At 45.7% G+C, this 19,428-nt stretch overlaps 1 protein-coding gene across 7 annotated transcripts in view; it reads right to left on the reverse strand.

Moving 5' to 3' along the window:
* Positions 1–19,428, reverse strand: part of Rnf216 (ring finger protein 216) — a 132,330-nt gene that overhangs the window by 16,582 nt on the left and 96,320 nt on the right. The gene's annotated exons all lie outside the window — the stretch shown is intronic.

The following is a 19,428-nucleotide window of genomic DNA, read 5'->3' on the forward strand; positions in this document are numbered from 1 at the left end:
TCATACCTGTAATCCCAGCTGTTTGGGAGGGAGAGATAAGTATATTATGGTTTGAGGCCCGCCTAGGTAAAAAGTGAGAACCCTATCTCAACAGGTCAGGCATAGTGGCATGCGCCTGTGAGCCCAATTACATAAGAGGTATAGACAGGAGAACTGAGGTTCAAGGTTGACCCTATGCAAAAAACATTAGGGTATATCTGAAAAGTAAATAAAAAGGAAAGGGTTAGCCAGGTGCTGGTGGCTCACGCCCGTAATCCTAGCTGCTTAGGAGACTGAGATGTGAGGATCACGGTTCAAAGCCAGCCCGGGCAGGAAAGGCATGAGACTCTCATTTCCAATAAACCACTAGAAAACCAGAAGTAGTGCTGTGGCTCAAGCAGTAGAGCGTTCACCTTGAGCTGAAGAGCACAGGGACAGCACCCAAGCCCAGAGTTTAAGCCCCATGACTGACAAAAAAAAAAAAAAAAAAAAAAAAAAAGAAAGGGTTGGGGCTATGGCTCAATGGCAGAGCACCTGATCTAACAAGTTAAGAGACCTTGCAGTTCAAACTCCAGTACTATCAAAGAGAAGAGGAAGGGGAACAGAGTAGAGAGGAGGAGAGGGGAGGAGGGAAAGATGATAAGGTAAACTAGGTCTGAATGATGAGTTGGTAAAGAACACTCATTCAACGCAGAGACCAACGTATGAGATGCTAGCAGACAGAATTGGGCAAGCAGGGTCCTGCAATTGGCCTATACATAGTGCAAACAGGTACTGCTTGTTCAGGGCCTTGAGGCTACTTGGGCCTTGTGGAGTCTGTCAGTTTCAACTTGGTCCCAGAGCATCAAAAGATATCTGATCAGAATGCCTCCAAAAACATGGAAATGGCATCAGCTTTGTGATTTCTGGGTGGGAAACAGTGGAAGAAAGAAAGAGCAAATTAAGAGTAGATAGCTGGGAGCTGGTAGAAACATCCAGGAGAGGGATCAAAGAGGTTCAGACTAGGAAAGAGAGCAAGGACTTGAAGAGAGGCTAACTGGCTTGGGAGAAACTGAGGAAGCAAGCCTGGCAAGCTTGAGTGTGGGGAGAAGGGGCCAAAGATGAGGCCTTGGGCATTGGTTTGTGCAACTTAAGAGTGGTAAGGGTAGAACTCTGGGTGGAGGGAGGCAGGTGTGAGGATCTCATCTGACAAGGTTGCGAAGACACCTTTGGGGATAGGAAGGAAGAGGAGGAAAGGTTTTAAGGTAGGAGAGGGCAGGCTAGAGGCCTCTCCATGCGGGGCAGCAATTTTAGAAATGGGTCCCCTAGCTAAACTGTCCACTATCGGTTCTGCATGCAGCTGAGGTGAGTCTGAGGAGTCAGGGGCAGTTGGTAAAGCACAGTGCTCTCATTCTCTCTAAGCAAGGTACTAGAGAGTGGGTGAGACAGAGCAGGATGCAGTCTGCCTGCAAGGACACCAAGGCACTGGCAGGATTCATGACCTCAAAGAGCTGAAAGGTAGATGCAAGAGTCAATATTTTGTACTCTAACCTTTATATAACACATATATGTGCTATTTAACAAAAACATAAAGAAAGTTTAAAAAGAGAAAACTAGAAGGACTGCTTAGGGAGTTAATGAGTAGTTGTACAAAGGCTCCAATCAATGGTGTAGGAGGGGTGGGATAGAGATGAGCTCATGGGAATCTGCACTTCAATGCCATTGCTTCCAAGGGACACAGATGTTCTTTGGTCTACTACTGGCATCCCGTTCAGTAAACAGAGGCTAGACCACCATTGTACTTAATTATTAGCTACCAGAAAAGTAGAGCAGCACAGAACTTTTCTTAAAAGGCCTTGTGCCTGACTATTCCAGGAAGCTGGTGGATAAACAACAGCTGGAGAATAGATGAGCTGGTGTTTGGATTCTAACCCTTCCAAACAATGCTACCCTAGCCACCCACCAGGAAAGGCAGCTTGGAAACAATACTCTGCCTTGAGGTAGTGCTTTTTTTGCATTCTTGGTGACTTAGTCGTTAATTCATAGGCCCTTCCTCCTAAGGAAAGAAGCTCTGTACTCTAGTGAGGGCCAACCCCACCAGGGAAGAATGATCTGGCTAAGCTGGTGTCCATGGTGCACAAAGGCATAGGGAAAATTCCAGTTCTTTCTACATCACAGTGCTCAGCACATGGTTTTTCAGCCATGGTAATTTCCTTCTCACTGAAGGGCCTAAGGGTCCCAGAGAACAAACCCCATCTGTCTTCTGAAAAGATGATGTAGCTAGATTATTGAAACCCACAACTGAAACAATGCAAGCAAATAGCAGGCGGGGAAAAGTTAACACATGGAGCTCTCTGTTGTTGTTTCTATATTCTAAACGTGGTATGTGTTTTACTAAATTGAAATTCTTTCCTTTTAAGCACTGTTAGGCTTTGTTCCAACACAACAGTATTAAGCAGAAATGTTCCAAGTGCTTCTATTACATGCAGATAGCCATATCCCTCCAACAGAAGTTAATGTGTAAAAGAGCCATTATGGAGGGTAGAGCACCCTGGAACTTCCTGACATGAGGAAGACATTGCATCCTGATTCCCCAATCCTGCCGGGCCCACACTTTCCATCACTTCAGGTCAGGGGAAAGGTTAACCAGCTGGTTAACCTGGATAGCTAAATGCAAGCCATTTATCCATGTTTTTCCTGCCTAAACAGTGTTCAATGGGCAAAGTAGGAAGTTAAATTTAGGTCAAATTTGGATGACCAAACCAAGGAGTTGAAATTTCTTCACATAACTACAACTTGCACAAAAACCAGTACAGCTGGGTGTGGTATTGTGTTCCAGTACTTGGAAGATGCACATAGAAGGATGCTGAGGATTCTGAGTTCTAGGCCAGTGTGGGTTATGAGATCGTCTCACACAAACCTAAATGCCCTCCATCACCAACAAAACAACAAATCCTCAGCAGACAAATGTGTCTCACAAGGGTCTCGAGGCCTGTGAGTTGCTGGCAAAGATGATTAAGTGGAGGCCATGCACTGATGCTGCTTGTTCCTTGGCATTCAGATTTACCTGCCTGATGTCCAGCTTACTTCCAAGACCAAACACAGTAGAAACTGCTGCCTTACTTATTTTTAATCTCTTTTTACAGGCACATACTAGGTATAGCAGAGGGTTTCACTGTGTGATATTTCCATACATGTATACCTGACTACATTTACTCCGACATTCCCTTTTCTCTTCTGCTGCTTTCTTTTCAACTAATCCTCCCTCCAGCAAAATCTTAACTTACTCTCTAGAGGGATAGAAGTTGCTGAGACACTGATAGGGTATAAGATAATGGTTGACCCAGATCTAACTTCAGGAATTCCAGCTTTCTGCTCCCTCACCTCACTTAAAATAATACAAATATAAATAAATAAAATATAATGGTGTGGCTGCAAATGTCCAAAGACCTCTAGGGGACAGATGAAGCACCCAACTGTTCACAATTGCTTAACAAACTCTCCAGGGACCACAGGGCCTCAGGCTTTCAGGCCATCTGTGTTCTCTGGCTGTCCAAGTTGCTAGTCTTCCCTGCTCCAGGCCCAAATAATATGTGAACACCAGCTAGAAAGTACACAAAAGCACTGATTTTAAAGCACTAAAACAGATGCTGGAAGTCCTGAGAATCAACTGAGCTCTGCAAAAACCAAAGCCTGGGCAGATTTGATGTGATCTCTTTCCCTCACCAAGAACACAAGGCTTCCTTTCTTCTAGGCCAGCCAAGGAGACTGATTCTTGTCCTCAAGGAGCTTGGTCTATTGAGGGAGGGGCTGAATACTCCAACAAACAAATTATAGCACAGTGGAGGGAAATGGCATGTATACACATACAAGTGTGGGGGCCAGGTGAGACAAGAATTCTAGCAAGACTCATGAGCAATGAGCACATCCATGCAATCAATCATGTACTTGCCCTATTCTTCTGAGTACCTTTCTCAGTTTTTTTTTTTTTGGTCGGTCATGGGGCTTAAACTCTGGGCCTGAATGCTATCCCTCAGCTCTTCAGCTCAAGAATAGGGCTCTACCACTTGAGCCACAGTGCCACTTCTGGCTTTTTTTTTTCCTGCTGGTGCTAAATTGAACCCAAGGCCTCAAGCATGCAAGGCAAGTGCTCTACCACTGAGCCACCTTCCCAGCCCCTGTGAGACTGGTTATCTCCAATAAACCACCAGAAAATTGGAAGTGGTGCTGTGGCTCAGGTGATAGAGTGCTAACCTTGAGACAAAGAGCTGAGGGGCAGAGTCCAGGCCCAGAGTTAAAGCCCAATGACTGACAAACAAAAACAACAACAACAAAAGGTTTCATCATTAAATAAAAGTATTAGCTGGGCGCTGGTGGCTCACACCTGTAATCCTAGGTACTCAGGAGGCTGAGATCTGAGGCTCAGTGTGCAAAGCCAGGTCAGGCAGGAAAGTCTGTGAGACTTTTATCTCTAATAAACCACTAGAATACCAGAAGTGGTGCTGTGGCTCAAGTGGTAGAGCGCTAGCCTTGAGCTGAAGAGCTGAGGGACAGCGCCCAGGCCCAGAGTTCAAGCCCTACTACCAACAACAACAAAAAAAGAGGTGGGTGCCAGTGGCTCTGTGCCTGTAATCCTACTCAGGAGGCTGAGATCTGAGGATCACTGTTCAAAGCCAGCCCAGGCAGGAAAGTACATGAGACTCATATCTCCAATAAATCACTCAGAAAACCGCAAATGGCACTGTAGCTCAAGCCTTGAGCTAAAGAGCTGAGGGACAGCACCCAGGCCCAGAGTTCAAGCCCTACAACCAACAAAAAACAAAAATAAAAACAAAAAACAGCCCAAACTCAAAGTAACACAAAACCCAGTAGGATTTTTGTCACCTCCCCTTTTACATTTTATGTACGTATGCACATTTGTAATGTATGTTAAGACACTAGTACATACATCTATTTTTTTTTTTTTTTGTGGGTTGTGGAGCTTGAACTCTGGGCCTGGGCCTTGTCCCTGCACTCTTTAGCTCAAGGTGAGCGCTCTATCACTTGAGCCACAGCTCCACTTCCAGTTTTCTGGTGGTGTATTGGAAATAAGAGTCTCATGGAGTTTCCTGCCTGGGTTGGCTTTGAACCTCGATCCTCAGATCTCAGCCTCCTGAGCAGCTAGGATTATAGGCATGAGCCACCAGTGCCCAGCACATACATCTAATTTATAAATAAGCATAGATATTGGGGTATGTTGTGCTCCACAGGACTGTCTAGTACGGTGAGCAACTTTTAAATTGCTGCTAGGGAGACTGGAAGGTTGAGGACAGGGGTGTAGACAGGGCAAAGCACTGGGCTATACTTCAAGATACTTTGAAGTACAGCTGAGAGCAAACGCAGGAAGACCATTACAAAGCAAGTGACAGAGGCCAAGAGAGACTGGGGTGAGAAAAATCTAGAAGGACTTTCAGGATTCTGCCAGGGATATTAGCTAGGCTGGGAAAACAGGAAATTGGGTCAGGGGGCTTAGAGTGAAGAGCACACCGAGTGTGATGGGAGGGAGAAGGTTAGCCTGAGAGATGGCTTTCTTAGCCACTCTTCAGTGTGCTTTTAGGGGCTAGAGCAACAAACAAGCTACACTCATGTGTGGAAATGTCACAATGAAACCCCCCTCTGTACAACTAATGTTTTCTAATAAAAAATAAATGAACATGCTGGGCACTGGTGGCTCACGCCTGTAATCCTAGCTACTCAGGAGGCTGAGATCTGAGGATTGAGGTTCAAAGCCAGCCCGGGCAGGAAAGACCGTGAGACTCCTATCTCCAATAAACCACCAGAAAACCGGAAGTGGTGCTGTAGCTCAAATGGTAGAGCTTGAGCCTTGAGCTGAAGAGCTGAGGGACAGTGCCCAGGCCTGGAGTTCAAGCCCCACGACCGACAAAAAAAAAAAAAAAAAAAAAAGAACAAGTTATACTCATTTCTACCTTAGAGTACTATTTTAGTTAAGAATGTAGATGAATGAGCAGAACCTAGAGCTGCAACTATAATGGGAAAAGCATGGCTCTGTGAGCATGCAGTGCAGGCTTTGTGGACGCATCTCAGGTGATTTGTTTACTGGAAAACCCAAGGTCACAATTTCAAGGAGCAAGGAGACCACAGATGAAAGCTGACAAAGGCCTCAAGCAAGAGACATCAGAGCATTGAAGGCAACAGTCTGCTGCAGCTTGGCAGGATACCTGCTTCCCGGCTTCCTGGAAGCTGTGAATGAGCTGCTAAGTACCAGGATGGCAGATGACTATATTAAACCTCAGGCTACTTTTTTTTTACATGATAGGAACTTGCTAATCAGAGTGATCTTAGCCTGGCCACATGCAAGGAAGTAGCTGTTGCTTCCACCTTTGGCCAGTTGCACATCTGGTGGAGTAGCAGAAGGAAGCACATTTTTAGATCTCATGACATGAATAAACAGGCTCTTAGAGAGCTTTCCACACTAGAACCAAGTATTGCTCTTTCCCTCAAGCAGGCATCCCTAGACCCTTCCTGGTAACTATTAGCATGAAGCCCAGCAAAGGTGGTTGGACTCTGATATGTTAGGATTTGCTAAATTTTGCTTGAAGTGATTACTGGTACCAAACCTAGTTCTGTTCAGAGTAATGCTGCTAATGGGGACAATTTTGGCAGTTGTTCTTCCAGGCAGTGGACCCACTCATAGGCTTTGGTGTATTCTGAGTGAATTAAAGTTAAGGGAGGACAGGGTGTGTGGAAAAGGTTGGGGTTCGTGTTGAGATATATCACAGGTAGAGGAAATGTGACTGGGGTATTGGAGTGATCTGGAAGAGGGAGGAACAAGCTGCTTGGAGAACCAGCTGGCACCCAGTGCCAGTTCCATGTGCCCTGCCAGAGACCACAACTCCTACTCTCTGAATAGCAAAATGCTCACCCTAGAGCATTCTTCCTAGACTTCTTTTCCCCTGTGGCAATGACTGCTCATCATCAGTGCTAGTGCTAGTTTCAAATACCAGGGGCCCTGAGAAACCCTGATGCCTTAGGTGAAAGCTGGTGTTCTTTCACTGAACTCTGGGACATCCGGCTCACACTCACATTTAATGGTGGTGTCTTGTAATCATCTGGTTTCACTATACCTCTCCAACAAGCCAAACACTCTTCAAGGGTAGAGACTATACCCTGCCATTAAGGGTTCTATTCATCTTTTTTTTTTTTTTTTGCCAGACTTGGGGCTTGAACTCAGAACCTGGGCATTGCTCCTGGGCTTTTTTTTTTTTTTGTGGTTGTGGGGCCTGAACTCTGGGCCTGGGCACTGTCCCCCAGCTCTTCAGCTGTACACTAGTGCTCTACCTCTTGAGCTTCAGCACCACTTCTGGCTTTTTCTGCTTATGTGGTGCTGAGGAATCGAACTGAGGGCCTCATGTATGCAAGGCAAGCACTCTACCATTGAGCCACCTCCCCAGCCCCCTTGGGCTTCTTTTGCTCAAGGCTAGCATACTACCACTTGAGCCAGTGACACTTCTGGCTTTTTCTTTGTATGTGGCACTGAAGAATCGAGCCCGGGCTTCATGCATGCTAGGCAAGCACACTACCACTAAGCCACATTCCCAGGCCCTGATCTGTTTTTCAAAATCATTTTATTTTTTTGGTCGGTTGTGGGAGCTGAACTCTGGGCCTGGGTGCTGTCTCTCAGCTCTTCAGCTCAAGGCTACTGCTCTACCACTTAGGCCACAGTGCCATTTCCAGCCTTTTCTGCTTATGTGGTGTGAGGAATCGAACCCAGGGCCTCATACATGCAAGGCAAACACTCTACCACTGAGCCACCGTCCCAGCCCCTATTTTATCATTATTATTATTATTATTTTTTGCCAGTTCTGGAACTTGGAACTCTGGTCTGGGCCTGGGTGATGTCCCTGAATTTTTGTGCTCAAGGCTAGTGATCTATCACATGAGCTATAGCTCTACTTCCAACTTTTTGTGGTTAATTAGAGATAAGAATCTCTCAGATTGCTGGGCACTGGTGGCTCACATCTGTAATCCTAGCTACTCAAGTGGCTGAGATCTGAGGATCAACAGGCAGGAAAGTCCGTGAGACTCTTGGTCTCCATGAGACTCTTAATTTCCAGTTAACCACCAGAAAACCGGAAATGGCACAGTGCAAGTGGCAGAGCACTAGTCCCCAGGCCCAGAATTCAAGCCCCATGACCGATTAAAAAAAAAAAAAATTCTCATAGACCTTCTTGCCAAAGCTGGCTTTGAACTGTGATCCTCATATCTCAGCCTCCTGAGTTGCTTGGATTACAGGTATGAGCCTGGCTCATTCATCTGTTTAAACAATAGTTCTAAGGATCTGTTTTTACCACATGCAGATAGATGTACTGGTGAAAAAGCCAGCAAAATTCCTGACCTCAAGGAGCCATACTGTGTCAGTATTAGCTACCTTTGTCCTAGTACTAGGCCTGACCCACACATAGGACTGAAAAATGGCAGAGAGATGAGAGCTGACAAGACAAAATGCATCTTTCTTCAAGTAGTCAAGAGCTGGACACTTCAGCATTTTACATGGTAACAAAAGCACACAAGACCTTTCATCCCAACCTCTTCCCCCAAGAACATTATTTCTTTCCTGTCAGGTCTTCATGTTTGTAATTACAGTGTATTTCATAGAAAAATGAGGCTGGGTCCTTTCCATGGTCTAAAATGAGTTAAACGGAAACAGCATTCATTTGTTGTGTAGCTGATGACTAAATGGCTATAGTGTAGCTGATGACTAAATGGCTATAGCAAGTATAAGAGCTGTCCCCCTCCCTCAAAAAAAAAAAAAAAAAAAACAGGGCTGGGAAGTTGGCTCAGTGGTAGAGCGCTTGCCTTGCATGCATGAGGCCCTGGGTTCGATTCCTCAGCACCACATAAGCAGAAGAAAAAAAAAAAGTGTGGCGCTGTGGCTCAAGTGGTAGAGTGCTAGCCTTGAGCTGAAGAGCTGAGGGACAGTGACCAGGCCCGGAGTTCAGGCCCCACGACCGGATCAAAATAAAAAAAACAAAAACAAAAACAAGAACTGTAATTCAGACACTCCTGTAATCCTAGTTACTCAGGAGGCTGAGATCTGAGGACTTTGGTTTGAAGTCTGCCCAGGCAAGGAAGTCTGTGAGACTCTTAAGTGTTGGAGGTGTGATTCAAATGGTACAGTGTTAGCTTTGAGCAAAAAGCAGCTCAGGCCAAGTTCAAGCCCTAGCACCAGAAAAGAAAGTACTGCACAGTATGTTCTCAAATAAAATAAAATAAAATTAAAAAAAAAAAGAAAGTACTGCATATTATTCCAATTAAGATATGCACAGGTACCCGTGGGCCCAGCTACTCAGAAGGCTGAGGTAGGAGGATCTCTCTAGCACAGGATTTTGAGGCTGAAGGTTTTCTTTGCTGACTTCTGCACAGCTGCAGATAATGAAAAAAAAAGGAGCTTCATAGTCATAGCTCTGGTGAGAAGAGCCAGAGAAACTTTGGTGCAAAGGTCAGGACAGGAAAGCTAAAACTAGCTGGCCTGCTGCTCTGGCTTGGCCCCTCTAGCATTCTCCACAGGTTCCATTACAGTACAGTCTTCCTGGCTCCCAGTTTTTGCAGTGCTGAGGGTTGGACCCAGGGCCTCCCATTTGCTAGGCAAGTCCAGTATGAGTTTTAAATGCTGCCAGGCAATCTGTTGCTTAGCTCATGTCATTTATTTATTTATTTATTTAGTTCCGGTCGTGGGCTTGAACTCTGGGCCTGTCCCTCAGCTCTTCAGCTCAAGGCTAGTGCTCTACCACTTGAGCCACAGCGCCACTTCCGGCTTTTTTTTTCCTGCTATGTGCTGAGGAATCGAACCCAGGCCCTCATGCATGCAAGGCAAGCGCTCTATCACTGAGCCGCCTTCCCAGCCCCAGCTCCTATCTTTTAGAGATGCTAAGCTCTCTTAGCTTACAGGGAGTTTGGCTTTTGCCCTCAAAAAGAACCATCCCGCCGGGCACTGGTGGCTCACGCCTGTAATCCTAGCTACTCAGGAGGCTGAGATCTGAGGATCGCGGTTCAAAGCCAGCCCGGGCAGGAGAGACTGTGAGACTCCTATCTCCAATAGACCATCACAAAACAGGAAGTGGCGCTGTAGCTCAAGTGGTAGAGCGCTAGCCTTGAGCTGAAGAGCTGAGGGATAGCGCCCAGGACCAGAGTTCAAGCCCCACGGCCGACAAAAAAAAAAAAAAAAAAAGAACCATCCCTCAGAGGCAAGAGAAACTTTTTGTATTTGAATGCAGAAACTTCAATGTGGGTGCGGCTAAGCAAGAGAACCTAGTCCTCTCCAAAGCCCAAAGGAAAAGGTTTCTTTGGGGAAAGATTTCATATTCTTTTTATTTTCACACACATGTGCATGCACTATATTTTACAAATGTATACACTTGGATGCACACTCCTCCTATCCTCATAGAGGTCTGAATGAATGCCTCTTGCTACTTTTCTCCTGCAGTAAAAGTCAGATACTTCTTTTAGGGAGATCACTGGTGACCAATTGGAGAGGGTGGCTTTTAATTTGGTTTTTGTGCTAATGCTGCCCTCTAGGGACTGAAAGTTACAAGAGCACTATGGTCTGTTTCAGGCACAGCGACATGGCAAGATATTAAAAAAAAAAAAAAAAAAGGGCAAGATATTTTTTGCTGACTTGTAAGGTGTGCACCCCTTATGAAGAAAGGAGACAGAGACAGCCCGTCAGAGACAGCTCTGGTAATGGGGGACTGTGAGCTGGAGAGAAGCACTAGTTTATAGAGGTCAGAACAGAACCTGTAGGGGCTGGGAAGGTGGCTCAGTGGTAGAGCGTTTGCCTTGCATGCCTGAGGCCCTGGGTTCGATTCCTCAGCACCACATAAGCAAAAAGAAAAAAGCCGGAAGTGGCGCTGTGGCTCAAGTGGTAGAGCGCTAGCCTTGAGCTGAAGAGCTGAGGGACAGCGCTCAGGCCCAGAGTTCAGGCCCCACGACTGGACCAAAAAAAAAAACAAAAAAAACAGAACAGAACCTGTAGAACCTGTCTGCTCTGACCCAACCTCTCCAGGGCTCTCTAGAGGTATAGTTGGCCTTGGCTTGTAAAGTAAAGTGGGAGGTAAAGTTTTTCTGGAATAAATTAAGGTTTAGCTTATTACTTTTACTGTGTGTGTGCGCGTGCGCGCGTGTACGTACTAGGGCTTGAACTCAGGGCCTGGAGCTCTTGCTTTTCACTTGAGGCTGGTGTTCTACCACTCTAGCTCCACTTCTAGCTTTTTGCTGGTTAACTAGAGATACGTAAGAGTCTCATGGACTTTTCTGCCTGAGCTGTCCTTGAACTTTTTGATCCTTAGGTCTTAAGTCTCTTGAATAGCTAGGATTACAGGAATGAGCCACTGGCACCCAACAGTCTCTTCTAGAATGGCCCCAGTCCTTCCCTATTAGGTATAGCATATTTTGATCAGAATGACTATGGACAAAGCCACCAGTCTGGGGAGAAGGCAGTCACCAATTCAATGTATATCTTACAAAATTAAGAAAAGTGAGAGGAGTACGTTTGGAGGTTTAGGTGAGAAGCCTGAAAAGGGTGACACTAATCAAGATGTACTGTATTCAGCAGGGCACTAGTGGCTCACACCTACAATCCTAGCTACTCAGGAGGCTGATATTTGAGGATCAAGGTTTGAAGCCAGCTCACTCAGGAAAGTCCATGAGATGATGATGATGATCATGATTATTTTTTTTTTTTTGGGTCCGGTCGTGGGGCCTGAACTCTGGGCCTGGGCGCTGTCCCTCAGCTCTTCGCTCAAGGCTCGCGCTCTACCACTTGAGCTACAGCACCACTTCTGGCTTTTTTCTTTTTTGCTTATGTGGTGCTGAGGAATCGAACCCAGGGCCTCAGGCATGCAAGGCAAGCACTCTACCACTGAGCCCCCTTCCCAGCCCTGATTATTGTTTTTGTAGGTCATGGGGCTTGAACTATAGGGCCTGGACACTGTCCCTCAGCTCTTCAGCTCAAGGTTAGCGCTTTACCACTTGAGCCGTGCTACCACTTCTGGCTTTTTTCTGTTTATGTGGTACTGAGGAATTGAACCCAGGGCCTCATGCATAAGGCAAGCACTTTACCACTGAGCAACCTTCCCAGCTCCAAGTCCATGAGATTTTTTTTTCTAATGAACTACTCAGAAAAAGCTGGAAGTGCTGCTGTAGCTCAAATGGTAGAACACTAGCCTTAAGCACAAAGAGGTTCAGGGACAGCAGCACCTAGGCTCTGAGTTCAATCCCCAAGACCTGGAAAAAAAAAAAAAAAAGAAAAAAGCACTGTATTAATAAACTGCTTTTTTAAATGGCAACTCCTTTGTACAACTACTTAAAAGATAATATTATTATATATACCATAACAAATATATATATATATATGTATGTCAGAGAAATTAAAAAACAATAATCCCAATTTCCTCACATCACTTATTCAACAGTGATGACTGTTCTCCAAGCCCTTTTAACAGATCACTGGGCTATAACAGCAAGATCCTGACTATACCAGGAGATGCACATTTATATAAAACTCGAAGACTTAACATCTAAGTTCCTACTAGGGACTCTGAATCCTGCTTAGAGAACAAAATAAATGCAACCAAACCCTTGCAGGCCAGAAACACATAGGAGGAGAATGGTGACTAGGTTGAATAAATAAAACACATAGGAAACTAGGATTGTAAGTACTAAGGAGAAAAATATAAGGATGAAGAATGTCTGTACTTGGGGCAGGGGGGAAAAGAGGGAGAAGAGGGCAAAAGTTCAGTCATGAGGTGGGTGGTCAGGGAATGCATGAGAAAATGTATTTAAGTAAAGATTCACCGAAGAGCCTTATGATGTCTGGGGAAAAGAATTCCAGCAAAGGGAACAGCAAGATGGAGGTGAGAGACTAGTTAGGGATTTAAGCACGGTGCTGTGTGGGTGAGAGATTTGCCTGGAAGGTGATGAAAAGGCCTGACTGGCACCCAGAGTGGGCGAAGGGTGAAAAATCTCCCCACATGGTTCTGACTTGGTTCTACATGAGCTAATTCCAAAGAACTCTATTGCTGACTCCCCTTTCATGGGATGCTCTCAGGCCTCCCTTCGAGCCATACCTCCACAGGCTGAGGTCTCATCCACCTCCACAAGCACTCAGGGTTTAGTTCTCAGAGCCTTGAAAGGGCCTGAGGGCAGAGGCTGTGAGTCAGCCCTTCCTAAGGTGTCTGCTCACTACAGATGTTCCATATAACACAGCTTGTTGAGCCAAAATCACTAGAGCCATGACTTTGAAACTATGAATCGATAGCCTTTGGTGGATTGTGAAATCATTTAAACAGGTTATAACCAGATTAGGGAGGGGGAGGTTGCTGTTTGTGGGGCTTGAATTCATTCAGGTCCTGGCCGTTGTCCCTGAGTTTCTTTGCTCAATGCTAGTACTCTACCCACTTGAGCCATAGCTCTACTTCTGGCTTTTTGCCAGTTAATTGGAGATAAGAATATCACAGACTTGGGCTGGGAAGGTGGCTCAGTGGTAGAGCGCTTGCCTTGCATGCATGAGGCCCTGGGTTCGATTCCTCAGCACCACATAAGCAAACAGAAAAAAGCCGGAAGTGGCATTGTGGCTCAAGTGGTAGAGTGCTAGCCTTGAGCTGAAGAGCTGAGGGACAGTGCCCAGGCCCAGAGTTCAGGCCCCACGAACGGACCCCAAAAAAACCAAAAAACAAAAAACAAGAATATCACAGACTTACTTGAACAGGCTGGCTTTGAACTTGCGATCCTCAGATCTCAGCATCCTGAGTCATTGGTTCCCCAGTCAATTTTTTTAAAAATTAGAACTGAAAATATTGGGGTACATTCCACATATGTAATAATTGTTTTGCCGAACTTATTGTTTCAGTTACACATACTTTTTTTGTGTGTGTGCCAGTTTTGAGGCTTTGAATTCAGGGCCTGGGCACTGTCTCATGAGCTTCTTTTAGCTCAAGGCTAGCCACACACCACTGCCAGCTTTTTCTCTTTATGTGGTACTGAGTGCTAGGCAAGCACTCTACCACTAAGCCACATTCTCAGCCATGTGGTTTACTTTTTACTTTTTGTTTTGTATTGTAAACGAAGAAGTTCAAAATCCAATTTAGGATTCATTCATTTGAAAATGAGAGTTTCTTTAAAAAGTACAGAGGCTCCTTTTTCCTTCCTTTTCTGCCTCGCCATACCAAGTAGAGTGCTAAAGTGGTCCTAAGGGGAGGGGCATAGGGGGTGGGATCTGAAACAAAAAGGAGTGAGTAGGGGTCTTTTTTTTTTTTTTTTGGTCACTTGAACTCAGGGCCTGGGCGCTGTCCCTGAGCCTCTTTGTGCTCAAGGCTAGCACTCTATTACTTGAGCCACAGCATCATATCCAGTTTTTGAGTGGTTAATTGGAGATAAGAGTCTCACAGGGATTTTTCTCTCTGGGCTGGCATGATCCTCAGATCTCAGCCTCCTGAGTAGCTAGGATTACAGGTGTAAGCTACTGTGCAAGCTGGGGTCTTGAGGTGGAGAGCAAGATTAGCTTAGATTTACAGGTTTGGGTCTAGCCTACACCCCAACAAGAAACACACTGCCCATAAGCCCCAGGCTCAAAAACAGCTGTTGCTACTACTTCCTCCCAAGAATTAAAAAAAAAAAGGGGGGGGTCAGAAAGAAAAGCACTACCTAGGATATGCTCACAGGAGTGTGTACTCTGGGGGTACAGCTTTCCCTAATACTTCTATTCTGGCTATGTTTATAAACTGGTTGTATTTGATTGATTGATTCATTCTAAATAGTACTGGGTCTTGAACTCAGGGCCTAATACTGTCATTTACCTTTTCACTCACAGCTGGCACTCTACTACTTGAGTCATGCTGCCAGTTCTGGATTGGTTTTACTGAATGTCTAAAGGTTACACAACTTCAGGATATTCAGAAACACTTGAAAATAATTAAACAATAGAACATGCTCAAAAGGATGGTTCCTGCTAACTGCAAGAGAAGCTCGTGGTCTTAGGAACATGTGATGTACATTTATTTGGTGGCTATACATGCATTATAGGTATTAGGACTGTTCATTTTTTAAAAACCATTTGGGATGAAATTCTTTTAGGGTGGGCCCTACAATCGTATCTTTTCCCAAAGTCTCAGGGCTTTGGTGTCAGTACAAGCTGATGAATCCTCCCAGCTGTGACCTGGGGCAGCTGTTGCAATCCATCCTGATGTTTGGGGCAGTCTGTCCCCACCCTGCTTATCTGCAGGCTATTGGGCCTTGTGTTCTCATGACTGTTTCAACAAAACTGTTCCCTTTCCCACTTACAAGTGGCTTACTGTGGCTGCTGTGCCTGCATGACTATACACCCTTGCTTTCTTCTCATTATCTGCGGAGGATTGGGAAACTAGATAGCTGAGCGTGTCAGAATGGGGCTAACATGATAACAGCTCCAGCTTACACCAGGCCCTATGAGGTTAACCATCTGAGGCTTCAAAGGTTGTTTACACTTGTGCAGTATGGAGTGAGATAGTCTCTCCAGAAATGATGGTGTTGGCCCAATCTGCTCTATTTCCTAGTCTTGTGTGCAGATACTCTGGGGTACATCTTTCAGCCCAAGCAGAACAGTGTGCAGTTGGACACTGTCCTTTAGCTGGACACGAGGAAACCGGACAATTTTCTGCTGAGAGTATAGTATACTCCACCAGCTCTTCTCTCAGCACCAGCCACAAGGCATGCGGTAGGAGGTGGGCACATCAGTTCTCTTATGTTGTGACCAGGTTTTGTCAGATACACCCTTCTTTCCTACGGCTCAAGCTCATCTCACTGAGCTTTCAAGAAACACCTTACTGCCAGACACAGGTGGCTCATGCTTGTAATCCTAGCTACTCAGGAGGCTGAGATCAGAAGATCACAGTTCAAAGCCAGCCAGGAAGCAAATTCCATGAGACTTTTTTTTTTTTTTTGGTCAGTCATGGGGCCTGAACTCTGGGCCTGGGCACTGTCCCTCAGCTCTTCAGCTCAAAACTAGCACTCTACCACTTGAGCCATAGCTCCACTTCTGGCTTTTTCTGCTTATGTGGTGCTGAGGAATTGAACCCAGGGCCTCCTGCATGCAAGGCAAGTGCTCTACCACTAAGCCACCTTCCTAGCCCCTCCATGAGATTTTTATCTCCAATTAATCACAGAAAAAGCCAGAAGAGGTGCTGTGGCTCAAGTGGTAGAATGCTAGCTTTGAGCAAAAGGAGCTCAAGAACAGCACCTAAGCCCAGAGTTAAAGCCCCAAGGACTGTAAAGAGAGAGAGAGTGAGACAGAGTGAGACAGAGTGAGACAGAGAGAGAGAGAGAGAGAGAGAGAGAGAGAGAGAGAGAGAGAGAGAGAGAGAGAGCGAGAGAGAGAGAGAAGCCCCTTCCTCACCTTATCATCCAGGGTAGACAAAAAATATTCTTGAAAATCTGGCCATGTAGGTTGGGGGAGTGTGTGTCAGGGCTAGAGGCTTAGTAGTAAAAAAGCGTTCGTAGTACGAGGCCTGCACAAGATCACCTGGATGGGTGGGGGACAAATATAAGGGAACAAAGGAGAAAGAGAGAGGAGAAACTTCTGAGAGGGTGCTGAGTCTGTAAGGTCCCAAAATGTCTGTCTGACTGTCTCTCTCTCCCTTGTTGGTTGTGGGGCTTGAACTCTGGGCCTGGGTGCTGTCCCTCAGCTCTTCGGCTCAAGGCAAACATTCTACCACTTAAGCCACAGCACCACTTCTGGTTTTCTGGTGGCTAATTGGAGATAAGAGTCTCATGGACTTTCCTGCCCAGGCTGGCTTTGAACCATGATCGTTGGATCTCAGCCTCCTGAGTAGCTAGGATTATAGGCATGAGCCACCAGCACCCAGCCCAAAGTGTGTTTGTAAAGCAGGAATGGGGGGCTGGGAAAGTGACTCAGTGGTAGAATGCTTGCCTTGCATGCATGAGGCCCTGGGTTCAATTCTTCAGCACCACATAAATAGAAAGAGCTGGAAGTGGCGCTGTGGCTCAAGTAGAAGGTCAAGACCTTCAGATCTCAGTCTCTTGGGTTGCTAAGATTACAGGCATGAGCCACTGGCACCTGGTCCTAGTGTTATACACAGGAGGAACACAGATTCCATGTAGCTGTACAACTGGCAGACTAGCTAATGTTTTCTGGAAAACCTGGGGGCAGAACAATGAGCTCTTAAAAGAGGTGTAAGGCACGAACACATTCCCCAGAGTATTCTTCCCAGGTGGCTGCTGTCTTTCTGTACCTTCAACAGACAGCTGTGCATACATCCTGCATTCCCTCTCTGCTTTTTCCAGTGGTAGCCTGTTCCCTTGCATAAATGGGCTTTAGGAGGGAGAGACTGTAGCAGGGGATAAGTCAGATGTGGCATGGGATAAGTCAGCTGTCCTGTTCCTGACCATATACCTCCACTTAATTCTTTTTTTTTGGGTCCGGTCGTGGGGCCTGAACTCTGGGCCTGGGCGCTGTCCCTCAGCTCTTCAGCTCAAGGCTAGCACTCTACCACTTGAGCCACAGCGCCACTTCCGGCTTTTTTCTGTTTGCTTATGTGGTGCTGAGGAATCGAACCCAGGGCCTCAGGCATGCAAGGCAAGCGCTCTACCACTGAGCCACCTTCCCAGCCCCACCTCCACTTAATTCTTTTTGCTAAGGCTGGAAAAATTGAGAACTTATCTTAAATTTGTATGTGTGTATGTTAGTTCTGGGACTTGGACTTGGGGCTTAGGTGCTCTTCTTGAACTTTATTTGGTCAAGGCTAGCGCTCTAGAGCCACAGCTTCACTTCTGGCTTTTTGGTGGTTAGAGGTAAGTCTCATGGACTTTCTGCCAAGGCTGGCTTTGAACTTCAATTCTCAGATCTCAGACTCCTGAGTAGCTAGAATTACAGGTGTGAGTCACCAGCAACTAGTAGGTGCTATCTCAAAGAAAAAACAGCCAAAGCAAGAAGGACTGGTGGTACAGCTCAAGTGGTAGGATGAATGCCTGCCTAAGAAGCACGAGGTCTTAAGTTCAAAGTTAAGTATGGCCCAACCAAAGTGAGAATGATCAAGGATGGAACAAAGCAAGGTATTACCTATCAGGACAGTTGCTGGGGAACCTCTCAGAAGCACTTACGTGGGTGACTAAGGTCAACCTGCTAGATTTGACTTTTTCACCACCTCCTCTCCTATGTCACCAATGATCCCCTAGAGCTCTTGGAACATTACACATCTGGCCAAAGTGGGGAGGGTGAATACAAGCTCCACTGGAAAAAAGTAGCAGAACTGGAAAAAAGTAGGTTCTACCTACCCCATTTTTTTTTTGTTTTTTTTTTTTTTTTTTTTGTCGGCCGTGGGGCTTGAACTCTGGGCCTGGGCGCTGTCCCTCAGCTCTTCAGCTCAAGGCGAGCGCTCTACCACTTGAGCTACAGCGCCACTTCCGGTTTTCTGGTGGTTTATTGGAGATAGGAGTCTCACAGTCTCTCCTGCCCGGGCTGGCTTTGAACCGCGATCCTCAGATCTCAGCCTCCTGAGTAGCTAGGATTACAGGCGTGAGCCACCAGCGCCCGGCCTACCTACCCCATTTTTATGCAAGAATGGCATTGCAGGACTAACAAATGGTAGAGAAAGAAAAGACACAAACATCTGGAACAGCATGAGCCATGACATATACAAAAAGAACTGGTCTCAGGTTCACACACACACTTCCTCTCCAGTCAGAGTCCCACACTGTGAATTCCAGGCTGGTCCTAGCTCATGACCAGGTGTGAGTCCTGCTGGGAAATAGTGGGTATGGACATAATAACCTCATCCAAGGTCACTATTTCCTGTAGGTAAAAGGTACTGTTTCTTAATAACAAAACCAAACCAAGACAGATCAGCTGCCTGAAATGACCTGCTTAGGAGACTTAAGTAGGGACATAATTTAAGATAATGCTACAGACTATGTGTTTTTAAGATACATGGTATGGAAAGCAGAAGTGATTCAACACAGGATCTTGTTATGTCGTCCAGGCTGGCCTTGAATTCATCCTCCTCCTAAGGAGGGGATTACAAGCATGTAGCATAGTGCTTGGTTTAACTATTTCATTTTGTACTGGCATTATTTCTAAACAGTCAGGGCGTTAATTCCAGAGTAAATATGCACAACTTGGGGACTGATCAGCCTTAGTAAGGGAGGCATTCTTCTGCCATCCTGCTTGGAGACAGCACAGGCGATGTCATACACATTTACTATAAAAGTGGGCATGAGACAAATCTCACCCATTGCAGAATGTGACTGCTAAACTAGTTATTTGTGTGTGTGTGTGTGTGTGTGTGTGTGTGTGTGTGTGCATTTTCTTACACTCTCCTCTATAAAACAGGTAAAAAAAAAAAAAAAGAAAGGAAATTTAGAAAAAAGAGAAATGACATTTTTGTGTTTGCCTGTCTTTCACATCTATAGTCAGCATCCTAG

Source organism: Dipodomys merriami, unplaced genomic scaffold, assembly GCF_024711535.1.
Source record: "Dipodomys merriami isolate MVZ:Mamm:240054 unplaced genomic scaffold, mDipMer1.0.p SCAF_22, whole genome shotgun sequence".
NCBI lineage: Eukaryota > Metazoa > Chordata > Mammalia > Rodentia > Heteromyidae > Dipodomys > Dipodomys merriami.